This window comes from Rousettus aegyptiacus, unplaced genomic scaffold (assembly GCF_014176215.1).
Source record: "Rousettus aegyptiacus isolate mRouAeg1 unplaced genomic scaffold, mRouAeg1.p scaffold_m13_p_3, whole genome shotgun sequence".
NCBI classification, from domain to species: Eukaryota; Metazoa; Chordata; class Mammalia; order Chiroptera; family Pteropodidae; genus Rousettus; species Rousettus aegyptiacus.
In genome coordinates this window covers 96,131,928-96,151,810 of record NW_023416306.1, presented here as the reverse complement: position 1 = coordinate 96,151,810, position 19,883 = coordinate 96,131,928, and the positions used below count along the sequence as shown (strand labels likewise).

Genomic DNA, 19,883 nt, shown 5'->3' with positions numbered 1-19,883 from the left:
TATTATAGTTTTTGTGTGTGAGTCGTGGCATAGGACTCAATGCTTGGTAATCTAATATTTTATAGATTTTGTTTTATTTTTGCTCTTGGCTAGAATGATCCAGATATTTGAAATATTTGTGATTCTTTTAAAGGTCAAAACATTAAAAAATATTTACTTTGAGTACTATCAGAGTTCAGTTCTACAGATAAGAAAATAAAGAACCCATCTGATCATTATCTAAAGTTTAAATTATATCTAAGACATATTTGTATCTCCTAAACATTTTCGAATCTTTGTCTGGGATCTTATAACTTTTTACCTGGACTCTTGAAATATCCTTTCATTTAGTTCCTGTTGTGCTCAGACTGTAGGGTCGCTCAAATTATTCCTAACCTCTGTTGGTCAAGTGATGTATAATCCCCTCCCCTTGAAAATCAATTGATAATCAAGATTATTCTGTTTGGGCCTGACTTAATCAGCTGAAAGCCCTAAAAGAAGTCTAGGCCCTCCCTGAGGTGAAAGCCTCTCCCTCGTTGGTTTTGAATAAATAAACTGTCACAAAGTGGCCATGTTGGAGGAGCCCGTGTGGCAAAGAACTCCTTTTAGGAGTTTAGGGTGGCCTCCAGCAAGAAACTAAAACCTCAGTCTTATAGTTGCAAGAAAGTGAATTCTGCCAACAATATGAGGGAGCTTGGAAGTGAATCTTTCCCCACTTGAGCCTCTGATGAACCAGTTGACACTTGGATTGCAGCTTGGTGAGACTTGGAAACAGAGAATTCAGCTAAGCTGTCCCCAGACTTCTGATCTACAGAAACTGTGAGGTAATAAATATGTGCTGTCTCAAGCTGCTAAGTCTGTGGTAACTTGTTACCCAGCAATAGGAAACTCATACAGTCCCCTTATCTATAATCTCTTCCTTTTAATTTTTCTTTCTTGCTTCAGCTAGCATGGTCTTTCTAAATGAAATTTTTGATAGCATCTCTTCTCTGCTTGAAATCCTCAATAATTTCCTATGGTCTAAAAGATGAAATCTAAACTTCCCAAGTGTGTTCAAAGTCTTCACGATTTGGCACTCACCTACCTTTTTCTCTCCTTTTCACACTTTTCTACCCTGTTGCATCCTGTGCTTTTATAATTGAAACCACAGGTGTTTCATACTCTCATTCACGTTTATGCCTTTGTGTATGTCCTTTATCCTAGGTTTACTCATCCTCTCTACCCCTTAGTAGGCATTAGTATTATTCTCCAGTATTCCTGTTCTCCTAGGTATACTTTAGGATGGCACTTTTCTTCCCCATTAAAGCTAGGTGTGACCATGGGACTTGTTTTGGCAAATGAAAACAGCACAAATGGTAGAGACTTCAAGAGCTAGTGTGTGGTTTACCACACCCCTTTTTCTTGCTATGGCAGCTGGTGATGCTTCAAATGGTGATGGGTCTGTCATTCTGGGTCCTAGAGTAAGGAGGCATGAATAGTCCCTAAGCCAACCTGTCAGGTTTTGTGAGCGACTATAAACTTTGTTGTTATAAGCCATCAAGATTTGGAGATTTGGGAGTCCTGTGGCATAATTTACGTTATACTGGTTGCTAAATCACTTCCTCTTATCAACATATACATCCTATAGGACTTGGCTCAAATGTCTGACCTCCCTAGAGTGAAGTGTTTTCTTCTCTATGTTCCAGCAGATCTTAAACTCACCTTTTTGCTCCTTAGTATCTGTCTCATAGATTGCTGTGAGGATTTCTTGAGTAAATACATAAGGTGCTGGCGCACTGAGTGCTCAGAAAGAATTAGCTATTATCACTATTATTACTTTATAGTACTTCTTTGGTTTAATTGCAATTACCACTTAAATATTTGTCTTCTTTACCGAGGTCCCCACGGGGCAGTGGTGTTCGGCTACTGCCGCCAGTGGCGCTGCCTGTGGGCAGCGGGGCAGCCCCTGCTCTGAGGCCATGCGTTTCTCCTCACTAACACGCTGGACTGTGGCGCTGTCATCGCGGCCCGGGCTGCGCGCGCCAGTGGTGGGAGATTCCGGGGCTGCTGAGCCAGAAGTTCAACCTGCTGTGCTTCGAGAGCATATTCGCGGTGGGCTGCAGTACCAGCCTTTTCCTGCACTACTGTCACCTCGCCTCCCAAATATCGCCAGGAGGGTCCCCGTCGACCAGCTGGTGGCATCTCCCATGTGTGTCTGGTACTTCTTGGGTCTTGGCTGCCTAGAAGGCCAGTCTCTACACAAGAGCTGCCAGAAACTGCGGGACAAGTCCTGGAAATTCTGCAAGGCTGACTGGTGCATGTGGCCCGCCGCACAGTTGGTGAATTTCTTCTTTGTGCCACCCCAGTTCTGAGTCACCTACATCAACAGCCTGACCCTGGGCTGGGACACATACCTTTCCTACCTGAAATACCAGGTGCCAGGCCCGCTGATGATTCCAGGCTGAGCGGCCCTGGGCACTGTGCAGACTGTGCCTTGCCCCCTGACCAGATGCTAGAAAGGACAGGACAGGAAGGAGAATGGTTCCTGATGCAGGCCTGGCCCGGGTCCTAGCCCCACCCTGATTCCTGGACACCTGGCTGAACCGCCCCTTCCAAGCCCACTACTAGGCCTCAGTTTCCCCATCTGTAACACAACTATGAATATGGATAGTCATCCCCCAGCCCTTCTCACTGGGAGCTTCAGTGACCAGTGAGGGAGCTGTCCCATCCTCAGCAATGGGGCTCAATTAGCCAGACAGCCAGTTAGTTGTAAGCCCCAAACCCTTAACACTACTGTGGGCTGGGCTCTGGGCCCTGGGACCAAGGCTGGGGCATCTCCAGTCCCCGTGGAGCAGAGGCTGGCCTGGAGTAGACCCCCAGGATCTGGAGCCTTAGGCTGTGGCCAGTCTCATCCTTCCATCATGGATATGGAAATTCCATTAAATTTTCTGTAATTGAAAAATATATATATATTTATTTTCTTTTAGACTACAATCATTTGGAAGGCAAAGACTATGTCCTCCTTTATCATTGTATCATAGACACCAGGCCCAGTGCCTAGAACTTAGAATTTAACTAAATATTTGCTAATGTTAAATATACCAGAAATCCTTATTCCTAAGTTTCTTCATGTAGAATCATACTGTCAATGAGTATTTTTGTAACCATAATTTATAGGCGGTGTATATGAGAAAGTTATGCTTTTCATTATTTTCATTGCTGTTGAATAATGAACAGTTATTAGACTACAATATTAAAAATTTTAATATTTAAATTTAGATATTAAAATATTTATTTAACATTTACTAAATCAATATTTACCACTAATATCAACATATCATTAATCATCAATATTTATAAATCAACATTTATCATATAAATATTCAACATATAAATTAATAATTATTTTAATAAGTTAATGCTTATTAATAAATCAATATTTAGAAACATTTTATGACTTTAATTAATAAGATATTTATTAAATATTAATAGTAAATATTTAATTAAAATAAAACTAGAAGTCTACTTCTTTTTCATGGAAATTATATAATAATTAATAATTTTTACCACATGCCTTAAGTTTCATAGTCTAATTGTAAGTAACATGAAGTAATATTGTACATATTTAACCATTTGAATTAAAAAATATCACGTTTCTGTTGTTATTGTACAAGAAATTCACTAATGTGTTTAGTGTTCTCAATATAACATTCTACAAAGAAAACTGCTTATTCAAAGAGGTGTTAGAAGTGAAAAGTACGTCTTATGTATCTTTCCTGCCAATATCACAATTACATATTTTCTATCTCAAAGAACCAAACATTATCTCTATTAAATCTAGATGTACCATTTTTTACATATCCTTGCATCTTTAAAGGTAGCTTCCCAAAATGATCTCAATGGTTTATCTTTAACTCGTTCTAGAAAACCTGTTCAATCATTTCAAATGAAATCGAAATCTAGTTAAAACTAAAGTATCCCTTTAGAAACAGAATAGAAGAGTGAAGATTAAAGGAGAAAATAGTCCAAAATGTGACTTATTCCTGGTTTGAGGTTTTAAAGAGACATGCAAGGGAGGACAGAATATAGATTTTCATTTCATGGTGAGTAAAACATTACTTTAGTGGGAAAGTGAATACCATTTTGCATGAAATACTGCAATTTCTTGAGAGAGTAATCTAAAAACTTATTTGGATTGTTGTTAGCAATGTTCATACCAAGTTTCTTCAAAACATAGCTCTTAATCTTTTCCCAAACTTTTCATAGAACTGTAATGATAGAACGAGAAAAATATTATATTAGAAAATGTTTCCTCTCCATTGTAATGAAATTCCCAACTATCACAATTTATTATGCTAATGAGACTTATATTAATGTAACTGAACTTTTAGTCCTTTTTTCTCTCATATACCATGCCCCCAAATCAATTAAAATACTCTGAAAAATAAATTGTGGTGAATAAGTATTTGTAATTGATTTTTTTCTTATAAAATGTTTTAAAAGTTAGAAGTACCCTTAAATGGTTGGGCCAACTTTTCATCTAATTAATTTTTAGAAGAAATTAAAATACTTTATTATGACTTTTTTGATCACTGTTTTTCTCTTTGTAAAGCGGGAACAGAGCTTATTGCTACCATAATCAAAAATATTAGGATGAATATTTTAAAAATATGATTCTTATAAATTCTTAACTAAGATGATTTAATAAAACACTGTTTTCTTTATAGATCTGTTATTTCCATACCAGGAGTTTCCATATTAAACAATTCATATGTAGAATTTCCAATTAATTATTTATTTGCATATATAATGACATTTGATTATAATGCCACTGTCACCAATATTTTCTGATGCCGTAGGGGTTAATACTAAATATTTAAAAATCTAACTCTTAACAAGTAATTATTAGTAATTGGTTTGTGTACTCATATGAACAATAAAACAAGAACATAAGCAATTTCTTTTGGAGAAAAACTGACCCCTCTCCCCCCCAAAAAAATCATAATAGATGGTAGAACTAAGTATTTTAATTTCTTCTGGAAGTTAAATAGATGAAAAGTTGGCCCAACCATTTAAGGGTGCTTCTAACTTTTAAAACATTTTACAAGAAAAAAAAATCAGTTCCAAATACTTATTCACCACAATTTATTTTTCAGAGTATTGTGATATTTACTTTCTTTCCTATAAAAGTAAATACTGCAAGAGAAAAAACCTTTTATAAATAAAACATACCTTGTCTCAACTTTCTAATTCATAACAACATGTACATTTTCAGAGTTATAAATTGTCAGTAATGACAAAACTATCATTTTCTAATAGAGGGGAAAAGGTCAACATCATCGATATAATAATCTCTTCCATAGTATAGTGTGTATAATGTACTTGGATTTGGGAGTCAAACAGACCTCGTCTTCTTCCCTGGTTTCTCCTTCTTGCTGTGTGGAACAAGAAGTGTCTTAGTTGTCTCTCGGTCTCAGGTTTATCATTTATAAAATGGCAATAATAGCATCTATCTCTCAAGGTTGCTGTGAGGTTTAAATAAACTCTTGTAGAACACACTACCTGGTACAGGGTAAGTAAGCATTTAATACCTATTACAATTGTTAATACAAGTGATACAAGTGTAGTACTTTATACTTTGCACTTTACAAAGTCCTTTCGCATATAGCCTCTCTTTTGTGATAATTAGATCCTGGATGACAGCACAAATTTTATTACAGAACTATATGGGGGTATTTAATAAACACGATTGCTACTAGATTTGTCAGATGAAAAAGCAGCAGATTAGTGGTGGCCTGAAGCCTTTGGTAGCCACCCTGACATCCAGTCTTGGCCATTTATGGCTTTAATCTTTTCAGTGATCAGCAAGTGTTAAATACATTTTAAAAAGTACTCTGTGGCCTCCAACCTTAAGAAGATGAAAAATGGTTTGGGGAGCAGTTAAAAGCCCCATTATTTGTTGAGTAATTTATTTTTACGAGATTTCCTGAAAGCACTAAGATTTTACCCGAAGGTTGAGAATTTTTTCTCTTTTGATCTAGATGAAGTTAAGTTCTTGCCTGAAGGAAACAGGGTAATATTGGTAATAGCCTCAGAATGACCTATGAGAACACTCTACTTTAGAAGTTGTTTCCAGAGGCAGATAACAATTGCTGCCATTCTCTCCCACCAAAACATGCTGGTAATAGTGATGGCCAATTTGCATACTCAGCAAAGATGTCTGAGTTGCAATTGAACTACTTGACAAATTTCAATTTTTTTCCTGGGGATGAAAAATTGTTCTAAGAGCCTTATGAGAAAAGGGGACATATGAAAAGCCCCTATTATTCCATTCCAATTTATGCACATTGCTATTTATGAATAGGGCTTCCTTTTAATAAGGTGTTTAATTTAAAACAGAACTTGTGACTCTAATAACTCCCAAAAACACAAACTTGAAACATACACCATTGGGGGGATTAAAAAAGTCTTTCAATCACAAGGCTATCATCGATTGTACAGCATATGAAAGAATTCTTTATTGTTTTACAGGATAATTAAGAAAACATTATGGAAAATGGCTCCCACTGTTAAATAAAATCTAATTTCTGTTTTCAGAATTACAATTTTTGTTGTAAAGAGTTCTACCTCTATGAATGTATTTTTAATTTTTGAATAAGATAAGTTAGAAGAGGTCTTCGATTTGCATGTTTAACAAGAAAACTTATTTGGAAAACAGAAAAGTAAAAGTATTTCTTAGTTTCTCATTCCTTTAAGGTGATTTCCAAATCTGAAGGCATGACACGACAAAAATAAACAGAAAGAGATATTAAATAATTAAGTCATAGGAAAGAAAGCACTTAAATGGAGTCATCAGTAAATTACTATAACCCCAAGATTCTTAATCTCGAGGGAAAAATGCATGCAAATAACGCTTTAAAGGATTTATTAATTTTCTCCCCTAAACTAAAAGTGTTTTATGCAGTCATTCTGAGGTAATATTAGAGGTATTAGCAAAAAGGAACTAGTCTATTTTATATTTCATTGGGGGAAAAATCTTTACATTTTAGAATAGCATTCTGTGATTATTTTTAATGGGAAAATAAAATATAGGTGACTTTCTCAAGAATCAATATCCTCTTTACTCCGTTCGCAGTGTTTTGCAGGCTGATTAATTTGCAGAGGTTGGTTTTGACTGCTGCTGAAGTAGAAAGCATTATAGATTCTCTGTTATTCTTCAATCCACTTGGCTGAGGTCTATGGTTCTATCTCTATGTATTTATCTACCTTTCTACATGGTGCTTAGTACTGTAGCTCTGGGCCTCTCCTAAACATATTGTGAAAATCTATTGTGCTGAATTCTCAAGCCTCTTGCTGTGAATAGGTAACTACTCTTCTTCTTCCACCCCAATCCCCACCCCCACCGCCTAGGAGAGCTGTTCTGTTAGGTAAAGGTAAGTGAGCCAGACAGAAACAGGCATTTAGAATACAGCTTTGTGTGTATATGAAGGATGTAGCCAGCTAAGTTTTGAAAGCAAAAACGGGAGGCATTGAAGGTCATAAATTTTATATAATTCATATAACAATTAAAGAAATAATGACTGAGAGGAAACTTACTCAAAAACTGTGTGGTATTCTTAAAAGGTTGAATAGAAGAGTTCGGAATTTCCAATCTTTAATGCCCACGGCATACTGTCTCGGTTATGGTTGTTGCCATTCAAGCAATTCTGTATTAATATTTTTTCAGTTTTTAATGAACAGTTAATTAAAATATTTATATCATCAAAATTCTCTAAACTCTCTCTTTTCAAAAGTTTGAGATAGAAAAATGCCTAAAAGGGTGATGTTTTCTGTCCAGTCTAGCTAGAAATGCTTTTGATAGATCACTTCTTTAATCACACATTTTCCTATATTCGAAATATTTCAATATTTAAATAATGAAATTATTGTAAGTCCTTTGACTTTTAAATGTAGGTATATTTGAAGTTGCATAAATGTGTGCTTGAAAAAACTGGTTAAAGTTCGTACAGCTCTAAAGTTTGTTTAAATAAAAACTAGGTCAAGTATTATCAGTTAAAAGCCTTTCAATGTACTTGAACCATTTTTTAGTCACATGATGTTAACTTATTCTACAACTTGTTAGATTGTCAAAACAATGTTAAAAATACAAACTCTTTAAAATGATGCCCTTTAGAAAGATAACTCATTTATAAGCTAAATATAGTCCTAATGCAGAAAGAAATGCTTTAATAATAATGGTAACCTAAAAATAATAAAAAATTGAAAAATTCTTTAATTGGTTGTGAAAAATTATTTAATTCATTATAATTTCTGAGAAATAAATATAACATTAAATACTTTAATATAGTCTATGTATAAAATAATCTGAATTCTTTCCCAGAATGAAATTCAGAATCATATTGGTGAATAAAAACCATTATTGCTACTGCAAACAGTTACTTAAGAAATCTGCTCCCAATTAACCTTAAGACAAGTGAGAAACCATCTTCTAAGAACAGACACATTTATTTCTGTAAATATGTAAATTCCTCAGCATTTCTACAATGTTGAAATAAACTGTTTTCAATCTATATTTATAAATTAGAGTTGGGCACAATTTCTTTATCCTTTACGAACAGCCTTGACTGCCTACTCTGAGTTCAAAACTGCCTTAAATTGTGTCTTTTTTTTTTTTTTTTTGGTATACAAAAGGCATTCTAAAATTGTATTATGCATTTATTGTGCTGGAAGAATGACCCTTGCCATGCTTTGTTTACTGAATGTCAAATTTTCATTTGTATTACAGCTGTGTACCATAGCAGTTTCGGTTTTGTATGAAGGGTAACTAATGCACAAAACAGTCAAACCACAGAGCAGTAATTAGTCTGGAAAAGATCAAAGTGTGCTCTTCTAAATCCAGCCAATTTGCTCTGGGTGTGCAAAACCAATAGTCTTTCTTTTGCTAAGGTCTCTTATTAATTTTTGCTTTCGTTTGTTGCAGAGCAGCTGCTTTACTGTCAATCCAACATCCTGCTTTAAAAAAAATCCATTTTGATGCCACGAATGCAATTTCAATGGGTTTAGGAATAATAACCAGATTTTTTTTCACCCCACTTCTAGGAGATAGAAACTTGAAAGTTTTCAGCATCTGTAAAGTGAAAGAAAGCAACATAAGGCATAGCACTATTTGGATTTATTGCTCTAGAAAAAGCTGATGAAGAGAGAACTGTAGATATTTTTGCTTTTAATGCTTTTAACCAGCTCTACCCTTATCATTATGTGTCTATCGCTCGCTTCTTCATTTGAGTTCTTTTTCCCTTAAAGTCATGTTGTGGTTTTTCATAGAAAATGAATATCTAAATTATTAATTAAATTCAATCCAGCAGAAAAAAAAACCTTACACTAATAGTTTATACATCTCAAAATGAAACAGTAAAATAGATAGTATCACTGGCTATTTTCCTGATGTAATTATTATTATTTTTACGTGAGTATGAAAATGGCAGTTGAAGATGATAAACTTTATCACAGCAGGTAAGTGAAGAAAACTTGTGAAGGAGAAAAGAGTACAATATCATAACTTAAAAAGTGAAATATAATCTTGGAGAATAAATTTTAAGTGTAATATATGTGTTTCTCTCTCCTCGTCTCCATTTTTGTCGTTCTTCCTCTCCATATTCTCTTTGGTAAAAAATAGAGAGAGAAATAAACTGGCTACTTCATTGGTTCCTAGTAATATGGCAGCTTTTCTGTAATTTTTACCTTGAAGCCTGCTCAAATATTTATATACACATATATATTTATATTTCCTAGTAAACTTCTTATCCGAGCAATGCATGTTAACATGCATTAGCTGAGTAAGTATGTCTCTAGTGTTGCAACAATTTTCCTGGCTTTACAACAAACCATTTAAATTTGATTCCAAGATATAGTCCACTCCAAACATGTGCCAAATATTTGTTTTAGTGTCAGTATTACTAACCAGACACTAAAATACAGCCAAGCAAAACAAAAAATGTAATGATACAGAGAATTAGCATAATGAAAAGAAGCACATGAAAGTAATTTATAATAATTGATTTATAAACAAATGTGTAATGTCCACAAAATGATGAAATAGGTTTGTTCTGAAAATGTTTTCAATTGAACAGGAATTTACTGCTTTTGAAAAGTAACAGAATGGTCACATGGAAAAGTTAGGGTATATCTTTCTTCATGCAACAGGTAACAAATCAGGCACTAACTCCCAATTTTACTCTGAACTAATCATGTCATACTAAATGAACTTGAGCTTCAGAATCCTTCATCCTTTTACATTATTTGATGTCTTATTAACATCAGTTGTTACCTCTAGAGCCTTTACGATGCATTCCATTCTTTCTCACTCTTCATTATTTGCAGGGCTAACTCTGACAATGACAGTGTGATGGGAATAAATCTATGCTAGAGATGAAATATATTTAACCTACATTTACAGCTGCTATTAGAGTCTTGAGGTTCAAATAAAATCTCACTGATTACCTCTCTCCACCATCACATAGGACTTAACCCGAATCTCTCTATAAGACAACTTGAAACATGGCATTTAGTAAATAAAATGGCTTCAAGGAATGTGTGCATAATGTCATTTAGAAAATTCTGAAAATGTTTGGACTGAGATTTTCAAAAATGGTACTGTGAAGAATAAGACATTCTAGAAAATTCAATAATTTCTCCCTCCTCTCAAAAAAAAAAGAGAAGCCAGTTTGCAAACTATAGATTGGTGGTATCACTATCAATTTAGACTAAATTATTGAAGGGAGGTTTGGGAATTCTCGCAGAAGTAATTGTCTCTAGCCAATGCAGTAAGGCAAGAAAAAGATATTAAAAAACATAAGGACTGGAAGGGAAGGGACAAAAAACTTAAGACAACCAACTATTAAAAATAATGAAAGAATTCAGTAAGTTTGCTAGATAGAAGTCCAATGCTTACAATGGCAAAAATATCAGCAGAATTATTCTATACTTGCACTAATCAATTTAAAAAGCTATAATGAAAAATCTTACGCCTTTCATTGCAGTGACAAAACTTGAAGTACATAGAAAGTGACCTAACTAAATGTAGAAAATACTTATAGAAAAATACTAGAATTTTATTAAAAGAGACAAAGAAATTTTTGTCTAATATAATCTCAGCCTTTAGAGAAGAGTTTGAATCATGGAAAGCACTGAAGCAATATTCATTGAATGGATGAATGAATATGAATAAATGGAGAGATATGCCAGTCTCACATGGGAAAGTTAACATTGTAGAGCTCTCGATTCTTTTGTTTGTTTGTTTGCTTTCCAATGCAGTTCCAATATGGTGGGGGAGGATGTAAGGAGAATAAATGGTATTGGAAATGTGGTATAATGGAGAATAACAACAACAAAATGTAAACATAAAATAAAGTAGTAGCCATGTACATACTGATGATGATAGGGTGCCATGAACCAATAAATTCACTAAGAGGGAACCCTGTGAAGCATAAAGAAATAGCACAAAAATTTCAATTAATAGAAGCTAGCAAGTAATGAAATAAAGGTGGAAGCTATGGCTAATGTGCTTGATAGAAAGCATCATCCAAAGAGAGCTCAACAAACTGATTAATGGGTTGATTTCAGCAAGATGAAATGAGATAAACATAAGGAGAAAGTCTAGTTCCTAAGTCCAAAAATCCAATGGAAAAATGCAGTATAAAGAGAAATACCTTAACAATAACATCACATGTGAAAAAGATTTAAAAGTTTAGTTAATTTTAGACTCAGTATGAATTAACAGGATGATGTAACTGACCCTTCTCCCTTCCCAAAATAAAGAAAAGTGTCAATTTTTAGGGTGCATTAATAAAATATAATTATATAAACTGACAATTCTCAAGTCTGTATTTGTAAGCCCAGCCTTCTGACATTAATACTTACCTCTCACAAGCATCTCAGATTTAGCACATATCTTAGCTTTTTCTTCTAAGTCCACTGGTCTCCTGGTATCTTCTGTCTGGACGCTCTTGACTTGGTGAGTACTCCCCTACCAATGAAATTACTTACCCTCCAATCCAGGGAATCATTCAGGTCTTTCTCTGACCCTCACATGCAGTCGGTTTTCCAAGTTCTATTCACTTTAGCCACTGTTTATCTCTCTCCCCATTGCTATTGTGTTGATTCAGGTCTAATTATCTCTACTCCACTGTCAAATAGTTTCCTAACTTGTCTGTCTCCAAACTTCCATGCCTATCTAACTATTTTAGAGTATGTATTTGGAAACACAAATCTGATCATGTTATTTTCCAGCTGTGAACCCTTCGATAGGTTTTCTTTCAATTTTCCCATTGTCTATGTGCCCTATTCATAAGAATATTTAGAGCATGTATACCCAATATAAATATACAAAAACATATATAATATAAATAAATATTTATTTATTTTGTACATAATAAAACATATAAAACAGAAATTTAAAAAGGATGAGATACAATAAAAACTAATTCATTCAAAATATCATTTATTAATAGAACAAATACAAATAGCTAACCTATTTTTGCAATGTGTTTAATACGTTTCATCATGTCTAAAAAACTTGGTTTAACATTTTTTGATATAGTGATTCAAAATTCAGTTAATTTTGATCCTGGCTTTTGAATGCTATGGTGGCTAGACATGGGATACCTCAAAAACAAATAGAAGTACATCATTGGCTATAACTAAAACAACTTTTTTTGTTCAGTCTTATCTATTAATTATTCAAATATTTTTCCCTGAAATTTGGCAATGCATTTCTACCTCCATATTTTAATCAATTGTTTTTGTGAACTAATTAAAAAGCATCACATTTCAATATTTTTAACAAAAAAAATCCACATTGAAACCTTTTATTTACAAAATTTTACAAGTCAAAAAATTTTATTTTTATGCTTTTAAGTGTGCAGATATATAGACAACACTTTCACATTGTTTTTAATAATGACAATGCATAGTAATGAAGCATTGCCATTTCAAATATGCTCTGTCCACACATGCTTCCTTCGAAAAGCAGTTGCTTTCTGACTCATTGTTAAATTCTCACCTTTATTCTAATAAGACAGAGTAAGTCTGTTTGTTTGTTGTTTATTAAACACAAATTTTTAAGAGCAGTTTTAGATTTACAACAAAATTGAGAGAAAGGTACAAAGGTTTCCCACATATACCCCTTCCTGACATACCCCCTTTATTATCAACATCACTTACCAGAGTAGTAAGCTATTTACCAAAAATGAACCTACATTGGTACATTATAGTCACTCAAAGTCAATAGTTTACCTTAGGGTTCACTCTTGATGTTGTACATTCTATGGGTTTAGACAAATGTATAATAATATATATCCATCATTATAATATTTTACAAAGTATTTTTACTGCCCAAAAAATCCTCATTGTTCTGCCAATTCATCTCTCCCCCAACTCCCTTCCCTGGCAACCACTGATCTCTTTATTATCTCCGTAGTTTTGCTTTTTCCAGAATGTCATATAGTTGGAACCATATAGAAAATAGCCTTTTTAGATTGACTTCTTTCACTTAGTGATATACATTTACTTCATGTCTTTTCATGGCTTGATAATTCATTTCTTTTTAGTGCTGAATAATATTCCATTGTCTGGATGTACCGTGGTTGATTTATCCATTTACCTACTGAAGGACATCTTATCTTAGTTGCTTCCAAAGTTTGGCAATTATGGATAAAGCTGATATAAATATCCTTGTACAGATTTTCATGTGAACATAAGTTTTCAATTTCTTTGATTAAATACAAAGGATCATGATTGCTAGATCCGATAGTAGGAGTATATTTAATTTTTAAAGAAATCACTAAGCTGTCTTCCAAAGTGACTGTACCATTTTGCATTCCCACTAGCAATAAATAAGAGTTCCTGTCACTCCACATACTCACCAGCATATGATGTTGTTCCAGATTTTGGCCATTCTAATAGCAATGCATTAATGTCTCATTGCTGTTTTAATTTACATTTCCCTGATGACATATTATGGGGAGCATCTTTGCAAATGTTTATTTGCCTTGTATAGGTCTTTTTATTTGAGATATGTGTTCAGATCTTTTGCCCATTTTTCAATCAAGTTGTTTTCTTCTTGTTTGGTTTTAAGAGTTCTTTCAAATTTTGGATAACAGTTCTTTATCAGATGGTGTATTTTGCAAATAGTTTCTTCACTTGGTAGGTTGTCTTCTAATTATTTTGGTATTGTCTTTTGCAGAGCAGAAATTTTAACTTTTAATGAAATTCTGTTTATCAATTACTTTTTTTCATGTACCATGTCCTTGATAGTGGATCTAATAAGGTATCACCAGGAGGTATTACTAGGAGTTTTATAGTTTTGCATTTTACATTTATGGCTATGATCCATTTTGAGTTAATTTTTTGTGCAACGTCTATGTCTAGATTAATTTTTTTTTGTATGTAGATGTTGGGTTCCAGAACCATTTATTGAAAAGACTATTTTACTCCATTGTGTTACCTTTGCTCCTATGTCAAAGATCAGTTGACTATATTTATAAGGGTCTCTTTCTGGGTTCTATATTTTGTTCATTGATCTATCTGTTTATTCTTTTGTCAACACCACCCTGTCTTGATTACTATAACTTTATAGTAAGTCTTGAAGTCAGGTAGCATTTGTTCTTCAACCTTATTTCTCTCTTTCAGTATTGTGTTGGCTATTCTGTTTGTTTGTTTGTTTGCCTTCCCATAAAAACTTTAGAATTAGTTTGTTAGTATTCATAAAATAACTAACTGGGATTTTGGTGTTCATTTATTTTAAAAAAATCTGCTAGGTAGTATGCTAATAACAATCTATTTGCATAATTTTGGACATTTGTTTATTTGTAAAAGAAAAATATGTAACTCATTTTTAAATACACAAGTTCTTTGCTAAAAATAACAAATCTCTATGTACTACCTCAAATTTTCATAATTGTATACCTCATTAAAAGGTGATTTTAAAATATAAAGATATGGACTACATTTTAAAGACTTTGTTTTTATGAAATTAATACTATCAACAAAATGTTCATCTAGGTTCACCATTTTGACCCGAATTTGCCTATATGATGTAGGTAATGATTTTACAATGGTACTAAATTTGTCGTCTTATCCTAGGACCTCTTCCCCCCCCGCCCCCCGCCCCTTTTCTTTTACTCAAGTTTGTACTTGTACACAGTAGATTTTTTAACATAGTGGCTTAAAACATATCAATACTAATGAGAATATTCACTCTCTGTTACATTTTACTTTATTAGCTCCCGAAAAAGTTGTTTTTCGATTTCCAAACACAAAGAAAAGCCTGCAGATAATTTGTGGACCGCTTAATTCAAATCCCCTCATTTTTGTGAAATGAGAAGATTAATGTGCCTGATCTTTAACCAGTGGCTGGGTAGAGCAAGGGTAAACTCTCTACACCGGGATCTTTGCTGCATTCTGTGCATTTTGCATCCTCTTTCTCTTAGCGCTTGCGAGGAGTTCGGCTGCGCTCCTCTTCTGCTGCCACTGGCTCCCAGATCCGGCGATGCCCCGGCCTGCGGACACCTGAAAAGCCCCTCCGGCCTCTAGGTGCTCAGCAAATCTACATCGGAGGTTATGTATTTGAGGCAGTCTTCAGCCCACCACCTGCCATCTTGTATCATGCTCTGCGCTGGTGTAATCACATCAAGTCTTAGGAAAAGGCCAGCCTGACAGGAGTGAAGGAAGCTTTGAACAAGTATAGCCCTGCTAATGTAGAAGACCACAGGAAATGGATCTACAGATAGTAAAGACCAGGGGTCTCTAACCTGTGGACCGCAGACCGGTACCAGTCCCTGGCCTTTTAGGAACTGGGCCACACAGCAGGAAATAAGTGGCAGGCCAGCCAGTGAAGCTTCATCTGTATTTTCAGCCGCTCCCCAGCCCTAGCATTATTGCCTCAGCTCTACCTCAGATCGTCAGGCTTTAGATTCTCATGGGAGCACCAGTCCCTGATGTCAAAAGGTTGGGGACTACTGAAAAGATGATGACAACATTGATCTCTTTGGATTTGATGAGAATAAAAGTGAAGCAGCAAAGAGGCAAAGAGAAGAACATCCTGCACAGTACGAGTCAAAGAAATCCAGAAAAGACCTGCACTTGTTGCCAAGTCTCCCACTTGATTAGATGTGGAACCTTGGGATGATGGGACAGATATGGCCAAATCAGAGAAGCGCATCAGAAACATTCAAGCAGAAGGCTTGGTCTGGGGCTCTTCCAAACTAGTTCCAGCATAGTAAGGAACTAAAAAACTTCAAATACCGTGTGTAAAGATGATAAAGTTGAAACAGATATGCTGAAGGAGCAGATCACTGCTTTTGTGGACTATGTGTAGTACATGGATATGGCTGCTTTCTACAAGAGCTAAAATCCATTATGGATCATTGCACTTAAAGCTTTGAAAGACAAAAAGAAAGTTGGTTTTTTGTGCATTTCGTTATTGACACAGAGTCTAACAAATATCAAGAACAGAAACAAGTTAGAAACATCTATAGTTTTATCTGACTGTTTAGCAAAATAAGGGATGGCAGAAGAGAGAAAAGGAAGAAGGAACTGATCCAATAAAGGGGTTGTTACCAAGTAAGTTCCCACTGTGAGCAGCTGGGACTCAGTCCTGCTGGAGAGCTTGGAAGAGAGTGCAGAATTTTTCTAAGTTGTTCTACTTGAGGAGCAGTAAATATTCTCCATCTCTCACCTGTCATCGGCAAGACATCAATCAATCCTGGCCTGCCTATTTGGGTTTCTAGAGCCCTCAGGTAGAGGGATACAGGTGTTGCAGCAAGATGCAGTGTGCTGGCGCAAGGACAACCTCTGCAGAAGGTATGTGGACTGGGTCACTGCATCATCTGCTAAAGTCGCTATATAGGCCTTCAGAATGCTTTTGGCCATGTTTTCTAAGATAAGAAAAACAAGTATGTTTAACCAAAGTTAGCACTTTTAAGTAAAAACCCTGCAAAAGAGGCTTTTATCAAATTTGGTAAAATTTTATAAGTTCTTTATATTCTAGGTGTAAATTTGTATCTTAAATAGTCATATATACATATATAAATGATTTGAATGTATTGTTACTATTTTTACCTGATAAAGAGAAATTACGCAATTATACAAGGAGTAGAGGATCAGCTCTGCCTTTGTTTTAGCTCTTATTGTGCTTACCATATTCATATTATTGTCAGTTTAGGGTTTCTTTGAAGAGATCTTTTTTTTTTTCAGTCACTTGTCTATTTTATGAGGGTTATTTACTTAAAAGTAGATAATATAATCCATATTATCACTTAACTGGGTACCTTAAAATGCAATATATTTAATAAAAATAAAATGAATAACAGAGTGATGGCCAGTGAATAACAGGATGGTCCAGCGCTCCACTTGGTATAATTCCCATTTTTCTTTCGGCATACTTTGCTAGTTGTGTATGACATGTCACAGTTTGGCATATGACTCTGTTGAGGATGCCAGTGTCAGTTCAAATGAAATATTAGTAAAGCTTAATATTTTCTAAATTCTTAGGTAAAAATCAAATAAAATAGAAGTTCTCCTATTTTTACTCTAGTGGATCCTCTCGTACATCCCCTGTGGTTTGTGGACCCTAGTTTGGAGACCACTAGACTACAGGACAAAGTTTGGTCGCTTTAGCATGGCATACATGTGGCACTTGTTCCACCATGTGGCACTTGCCTGCTTTTCCAACCTAAACTCTTGCCTTGTCATGCTTCATACCCTGCTTTTCAGTTATAGGGAACTTTTTGGAGCTCCCTGAAGTTATCATGTTAATCGTCAGAGATTTGCTTATACTGTTGCTTCTTTCCAGAATTCTCTTTCTCTTTGGGGTACCTGGTAATACCTCCCCTCTGAAACTTCTCCTGGGCCTTTCCCATTCCCCAGGGAGCATATGTATTCTCAACTTTAGCCCTTAGCCCTTTCGTTGAACATATTTGCTAACATCCTTGGCTCCTCCTGTAGATCATTGTCTTCCTGAAATCAAAGATGTCATCTAATTTATCTTCGTATCTCTAGGATGTAGCTCAAAACAGTCAGATAATCATTATTTTTGAATTAACAGTGGAGGTGATAGTCCTATTGTATCGGTCAGCATAGAGGATTGTGTTTAGTTCTGGCTGCCTCTTGAAGAAGGACTTGGAAAACTGATGTGTATTTAGAGGAAAAGAATTCCAAAAATGTCATGAGAGCAGTTCTAGCTTGGGCCTAATGTACAGAATAGCAGGGAAGAGGGATTTGGTTTTAATATAAGGAAGAATTATCTAACAATTAGAGAAGCTTGGACATAGGATGAACAGCTTTGGGGAATGGCGAGTTAGTTGCCACTGGAGGCACTGAAATAAAGCCTGAATGGATAACCTCCTTGAACTGGCTGAATGAGGGCTTAAAACATCTAGAGTAATCATGGTGAATGGAGGAGAATTTAGATAATCTTTGGATTGTAAACAATCAAGCCAAGATTTGAAATCATTTGATAGGTCTAGTGATTGGTCTAAACCTTAATAGATAATGCTTCAAAAAAAAAAAAAAAAGCAGTGAAGCTATTTGAAGTAAACAATTTCTCTGTAATTCAGAGTCTCTGGATCCAGGTAAGACAAAATAGCAATGCTACTTTTACCTTCTGAGTCAGGCTAAGCAAGTCTTTCAGCAAGTAATGAAACTGTTATTTTTCTTTGTGAGTATAACTATGGACATCTAACTTGCTTTCTCTTTTCATCTTAGAAGAAGGCCACCTTCATCCTTCCCGACCACGGATTTAAAATTTATAGCCTGCGAGTCTATAACAAAGTGATAGTATCTCTTGGTATTTGGAACAGAAACAGTTTTCTTAATCTTCTATATATTTAGGGCTGCCTGAGACAGAATTTTAAAGTATTGAATCAATTAAACTTAATTTTGGAAATAAATAGTAAGCATATATCAGAGATATATATAACATCGCAGACACTATAAAATAATCTAATTATACCTTTAAAGGGCATGAATCTTATAACATAGAAACTGAGGCTCAGTGAGGTTAAAGGGATTTGCCTTAATGCTGTATTATGGTCTAGTTCAACTAATTGGTTTCAGAACTAGACCATAGTCCACATCTAATTTCACTTCTGTGGATTTCTGCATTTAACCATGCTGCCTCAAAATAGAAGATGTGGTTCCTACCTTGAAGACTTTTGCAACCTCATAAAGAGATAAGATATATCTATAAAACAATTAGAGAATAACGAAAGTAAAATCAAGTGCAATATGTGTTATACAGTTAAGGAGTAGTTTGGAGAGTTAACAAGGTGAGAAATCACAGGCTAGAGGATGCGGAAATTTTTATTAAGAGCAACTTTGAAAATAGCTCTGAAAGATCATTAGGCTTACAGAATTTTTCTTTGGGTCCCAAAGTGCACGTCGCCTTTGTCTACATTCACCAGTGCCTTTCCATCTCTTTTATTTCTTTTTAGTTTAGTTTTACTACTCTATATCATACTGGCCAATAGGATGTAAGCATCTAATTGCAGCAAATTCTTATACATTCCAAGTGACCCCCACAAAAACAGGTTGCCATGGCAATCAAACAAAAAGAAACTAGAAAACAGAAGCAAAGTATTTACTTAATGTCTAATAGGCTCTCTGCACGATTTTCATTAGACCTGTTGCTGGCTTTCTTTTGAGTTTGGGTGACAGTCACTGCTGACTTTTTAAGATATTAAAGATTGAAACTTTATCAGGTCTTTTTACATAGGAAATTATACTGAGCAGTGTAGTCACACCTATTGATTTTTTAAAGATATTAAGTATTATTTAGAAATATTGATTTATTACATAGATTTAACCGAGGAACTTCCAACTCTTGCTAGTGAAATTCAGGAGAAAAGAAGGTCATGTGATGATGGTAA

General features: G+C 34.8%; 2 pseudogenes; both read left to right on the top strand.

Moving 5' to 3' along the window:
• The first annotated feature begins 1,297 nt into the window (after window positions 1–1,297).
• On the top strand, window positions 1,298–2,572 carry LOC107514431 (annotated as a pseudogene).
• Window positions 2,573–14,258: 11,686 nt separating this feature from the next.
• Window positions 14,259–16,366, top strand: LOC107514432 (annotated as a pseudogene).
• Window positions 16,367–19,883: the final 3,517 nt, after the last annotated feature.